The 6,304-nt window shown below is 37.7% G+C and overlaps 1 protein-coding gene across 3 annotated transcripts in view; it reads left to right on the forward strand.

The window, feature by feature from the left end:
* The window catches only part of LOC123864360 (diacylglycerol kinase eta), a 153,325-nt gene that overhangs the window by 29,596 nt on the left and 117,425 nt on the right, over positions 1–6,304 (forward strand). The gene's annotated exons all lie outside the window — the stretch shown is intronic.

Below are 6,304 nucleotides of genomic sequence, written 5' to 3' on the forward strand. Positions count from 1 at the left end.
GAATTTCAATATGACCACCTTGCAAATTAAAAAAAATAAAAGAAAATTAGTGTTTGTGGTTTTTGAAGTCGGTTTTATTTTTCTTTTGAAATTTTTTTATTTCACAATTTTTAGTGGCCCCACATGCTATGCCCAGTTAAAACCCTTATGTTTACTAAGCTATTACACTGATCGCGAGCAATTTACTCTTATCCATTGAGGAATTCTGTTCTCCATCTCCGAAGATATTCATCAAATTTTCACCAAACTTATACGGGACCACCTGCATATACCCTTTCAAACAAAAAAAAATCCAAATCGGTTTAGGCGTCTTTGAGTAATCAGGGAACATAAATAAAATTAAAAAAAAAGATTCCGACGAATTGAGAACCCCCTCCTTTTTTTGAAGTAGGTTTAAAATTAGGTAAGTACATCCTGGTGTTACTTCTTGTACAGTCGCTGACACACGAGATGGCAGCAGTTATATCTATCATCAACAAAGGGTCACTCGTAATTCAAAACTATTTCCAAATAAAATGACTCCAGGATGAAATCCAATGAAATCCAGGATTAATGAATCGCTTCGAACCTTTTACGCTAAAGAATTGATACCATTAAAGTAGGGCCCAAGAAAGGACTTCCCAAACGAAATGATATCATAGCCCAAGCCCTCGCCAATTTCCTTCTTCGAAAGCCTATTTCGTTCATGTAATACTTACTGAACACTGATACACTTCTGCAAAAAGTCAATTTATTCTCGTCAGTCCATTATGCTGTAGGTAATAGGGTGTTTGGGATTTGTAAACGAGTTTGTGCTTACATTCATATTATTCGTATAATAAATTGGGCTTTAAGGCTTGGATAGGCTCTAAATGCCTTGTACCTACAGAGCTGTGAAAAAATATAGACTCAAATCATATTTTCAATATTTTAAAGATTAAACTCAACAAACTTAAGCTCTTACAAAGTCATCTGATACTAAATATGCCCACATGCATGGTACGTATAGTACTAAATGAAACGATATTTAATAATTGGTACTTATTTTATAATAAAAATTGAAAATATTGTTGAGTCTATGTTTTTTCACAGCTCTTTAAATCTCAATTACATGTACAATCCTTGATATTACTGAGTACTTGTTAAAACCCTTTACAAAGAACGCATAGCTTGAGGGTGCGTAATGTGCAAAATTCAGCGACTTTTTGAAGTTTTTTCATTTGTATTAGTAGTGAATTAATAATTATTTAATTTTTTTTCAGTGCTTTTGAAGTCAATTCACTTTTTTAAGCTTTGTCAAAAGTTAACTTCAATTTGCAATAAATCTCAAAAAAATCATGGAGTAGGTATGCTAATTTTGTACTACCGATCTCTCATCGTTTACACAAAAAATATAAACCGAACAGACCCTTCTTTTATGGAAGTCGATTTATAACACCACCCTAGTGTAGCTAATCCAAAGGAATACTTTATCTTTTCTACGAATTTATTGGCCGACTTAATCCCAGGAAGACATTTTCACCTTGTCATACACCGCGTTAGGTCACGCCACAAATATTGGTTAATCAACGCAGAACATCACATTAGATGACACATCTGGGTCGCGCCCACCCCACAAACTTACAAAGACCATCCCACAAAACCCATTACATGGAAAAATGAACCTTATACCACGAATTTAAGAACGAGGGTCAGAATCTTTGATAGTAAAAACATCTTGGTAGCTAAGAGTCGGATTTATTCAGTTACGTAGTGGCAAATTGAATCGTCAGTTGTGGATATAAGGTTGTTAGATTCCGCAAATGGGTTTGTTGTGACATAGTATTATTCACGTGGGTAGAGATTTGTATGGATTAGGGTTCTTCCCATTTATCACGGACGTCGGAAATCGGCATTTTTAACTCCATATGAATGGTTCTCTTTGGCTTTTCATTGGTAAAAATATTTTCGGTTTTGGACTCATTGAACCACAGATTTACGTTATAAGTAAGTTCATTATTTCAGGAGTCATAAGGCTCTGACAGACCGACAAAAAGACAAAGAGACAAAGTGTAAATTCACTTAAGTTAATGTGGAAACTGTGGAAAATAAAACATTTAACACAGTCCTACGACAGGTCGAGGTGGCAATCGGGTTGGGTACGCCATGCTCACCCGCACAGCCTGAGGATGTGCGGGGTGTCCTCCCGTTTCATACTCCGATTGCCATCTCGACGCGTCGCATACTATACCTACTCTTGCATAATATAAAACCTCAATACTTTTAATGACGTACCTTTTAACTTATTCATGAAATTGTCATTAAAATAATTAAACTAATCTGTTGATAATAATTTAATAGTAGTTATCTACCCACATACGTAACCACATATTGATATATTTTTCATGTCATTTAACGAAACATATTGGACATATTTTAATGTCATTATTAAAGCATCCATAATTAATTAAATATTTCCTGCGAATAAGTGGGAAATCAATTTTTAGGGTTCCATAAAAGGAAAACGGAATACTGTCTGTCTGTCTGTCTGTCTACCTGTCCATCAGTCCGTCAGTCCGTCCGTCCGTCGTGTCTGTCAAGAAAACCTATAGGGTACTTCTCGTTGACCTAGAAACACGTAAGAGGTTTGTGCCCGACATCGACCCCCGGACGCCGGACTAGGAGGCCAATGTCTTAACCACTAGGCTATCATGGCTTTTACAAATGCTACAACTGAATTGATTAATTAAACAGCCTGTTTGCATCCACTGCTGGGTATAAGCCTTCCCGAAAGCGCGCCATCACAAATGGTCATCCGCCTTTATAATCCAAACACTTCCTGCTCCCTTCTTAAGGTCAACTGTCCAGCAGCTTGAAGGTCGTCCCACAGTGCGCTTGTTGGTACGTGATCTCCACTCCATAACACGTCTGCCCCAGCGGCCATCGGTCTGCAACAGACAAGGCTACTACCCACCAAACTAAATGGATAGCTATGAAGCTATAAATCAATATTAAATGTAAAGCTCACTCCAATATTGTAATTAAAAGAGAAATAAAAAAAGGTCACCATGTCGTAAATTGCGTCATGCATATTTAAAGCCGTGGAAACAGGTGCGGGGAGCAAAAAATTTTAAATTTAAGCGGTACAAAGCGACAAGCGCCGCTTTAATTAAGCGAATTTACCACAGGCCAGGGCATACCGTAACGAGAAACCAAAGCTTAACAATTATACAGTACGGTAAAAGTGACCGTTCATCTAACGCTGGCAAACATCTCTTCCCAATACATTTTTGAACATCATCATCATTATCGCCAACCGTTAGACGTCCACTGCTGGACATAAAGTCTCTTGTAGGGACTTCCACAGTACACACACCACGGTTTGCGCCGCCTGAATCGAGCGGCTCCCTGTGACTCGTTTGAGGTCATCTTTCCACTTATTATTGGAGAGTCGTCCAACGCTGTGCTTTCCGGTGTCTTGGGATGGGATGGGAAGTAATGCCTTTTTTTGCATTTTTCTAACCACTTTAGCCTTTTTTTTTACAGTTTCTAAGACCTCTTCAAAACTGCTTTTTCTAACCACTTTAGCTTTTTTTTACAGTTTCTAAGACCTCTTCAAAAGTGCGCTCGTTTCTCTACTGCTTGATTCCTAAACCGTGTGCATACTAGTCAAATGGGTCACTTGCAGCCATGAATGGACGTTTAACGGAGGGAGAAATTAATTAAGAAATTTTTAATTGCTCTCAAAGAAACTTGTGTTTATCTTACCCGCCCAGGTGTAAACTGACGAGAAATTGAAATTTTTTGCCCCTAAGCTGGAGACAAACGCAGCTCAACAAACGCCACACACGTTTTTCTAGGAACCGGAGCTTTATCGAGAAAATAAACTCGATAAAACGATACATTTTTAACGTACAACTTTAGCTTATTGATTTACTCGAAGTGTTGTGAAAGGATAGTTTCGAAACAAAATATGTTCCTCAAACTAATCTACTGGATCGAACTTTAGCAGTGAGATGGATTAAACGTCGAACTCTCTAATCCAGTCTAACTTTATATACGTCATAGGAAATTTCACCGCAATTTTCCTTCTCACGTAGAGATTAAATCAAAATATATAAAAGAAAAAATGTGACTGACTGGCTAACTGATTGATTTATAAACGCCCAGATCTAACTACTGGACGGATCAGGCTGGGCATTCAGATACCTAGCTATTATGACGTAATCATCTGTTAAGAAAGGATTTTTGAAAATTCTATCCCTAAGAGGGTAAAGTAGTGGTTTGAAATTTGTGAAGTCCACTTGGATGTAGTCGTGGGTATAAGTTAGTCGTAGATCTAGTAATATGTCTCAGACTATCTGTATATTGATTGCAGACTGTCTGGAAAATTGCAGTTAGGATGCAGTTTAGTGCAGTTTATATAACTGCACGTGGACTGCGCAATCGTTTGGCAGTTGCAATGCATTAAAGTTCAGTTATCATGCACAAAAACCCATAACCAAACTGCAATTTTGCAGTCGGCTTGCAGTCCAAATACATATTGCCATCTACGTAGACTCTTAGGTACTTTACGTAGAGCCTCTACACCAAACTCTATGGATGTTTGAATTCTTGTGACTAAGATGTTACTGTTCTAAATATTAAAACATATAAATTACTTAAACACTATAATAGTGCACTACAGATCTAAGTTAAAAAAAAAACACTTTTGTAACATTCGCTTACTACACCATTTACTACAGTAAATTTTGAAGTTGTATCATTTATTCAAAGTGCGTCATAATGTATACGTACTGAGTAATATATACGTCAATATATTACTCAGCTGGAGGTACTGATAGTATGCTCCTGCGGTGTGATTCACTAACTCAGTAATTAACACTGAATGATAGCCATCGAGCTCATTTGACATTTATTTCTAATCCATTGAAGGTTTTCTACGAAAATATATTGTAATATCTCTCACTGAAGCAGCGATGTAGATCCAACCAATGTCAAATGAGCTTGATGGTAATCAATAAGGGTTGATTCTGTTCAGTACGCACCTTAATGCACGCCTCAGGAACGTGTCTAGTTGCTCCAATTAGCAAGTTTCCTTTGACCTTAGATTAATAACAGAGGAATCTTGTAGCGGCGATTAACTCCAATTAACCAGGCTTGCGAGACTAAGAAAATATACCTTTATGAATAGCGTTGCTATTGTTAGAGCATATGATTAACAGTCCCGAGAGTTGCTTCCAGAAAATGCGACCCATTTTTTAGGCCCATTCTTAGATTGACTTGGCGGGGGCATCTCCATCTTCCTGAATTTTCTTGACAAGTGAAGGTTACAGTAACTAGAAAAGCTGATAACTTTCAAACGGCTGAACTGATTTTCTTCTATTATAGCTAAGAACACTCTCGATCAAGCCACTTTTCAAACAAAAAAAAAAACTAAATTAAAATCGGTTCATAAGTTTAGGAGCTACGATGCCACAGACAGATACACAGATACACACCTCAAACTTAAAACATCCCTCTTTTTGGTTCGGGGTTAAAAATATCGGCGCAAATGTGGCCTATCTATCTGTATTCTACAAGATACTTTTGGGAGAGCTTACTCAAGAACCTTTGACCTTTTTTCTTTCACCTTTCTACTATCGTACAGCAGGGCATCGCCAAGGACTGCACCCGCCCGTAGTCGAAATTCTATGGACACGTACTTACGAAGCGATTATTTGCCTCCTCGTTTCTAATTCGAACCGATAGGATATGGCTTCAGTTTGCAGTACCTTCAAGTCAAGAGTGCATAGGCAAGAGTGCATAGGCATCTTCTAGGCAAGCGCGATCCATTTTAGACTGCATCATCACTTGCCAGCAAATCGGATTGCAGGCAATCGCTAGCCTATAAATAAAAAAACCTATTTAGTCCATTGACATATGCATGGCTACTTTTTGTCCCGGAAAATCAAAAAGTTCCCACGGGATTTCTGACAAACCAAATCCACGCGAATCAAGTTGCGGACATCTGTTCATCAAGTCTATACCTAATATTATAAAGAGATAAAGTTTGTAAGTTTGTTTGTAAGGGTAATCTCTGGAACTACTGAACCGATTTTGAAAATTCTTTAATCTGTAGAAAGCTACATTATTCCTGAGTGACATAGGCTATTTTTTTTTTTTCAAAAAATTGGAGATCCCTAGAAAATTGTAATAAGCTACCCGTGCGAAACCGCGAAGGGTCGCTAGTTTTTAATCATTTACAGAACAATCTTTTTGTTGTTTATAAACAGAAGTTCTATTGTTCACTGAGCGTGAGAGCTATTTTTAAACTGAAGCGGGCACTACAGGCTTCAGACTCGTG

This window comes from Maniola jurtina, chromosome 4 (assembly GCF_905333055.1).
Source record: "Maniola jurtina chromosome 4, ilManJurt1.1, whole genome shotgun sequence".
Classification (NCBI taxonomy): Eukaryota; Metazoa; Arthropoda; class Insecta; order Lepidoptera; family Nymphalidae; genus Maniola; species Maniola jurtina.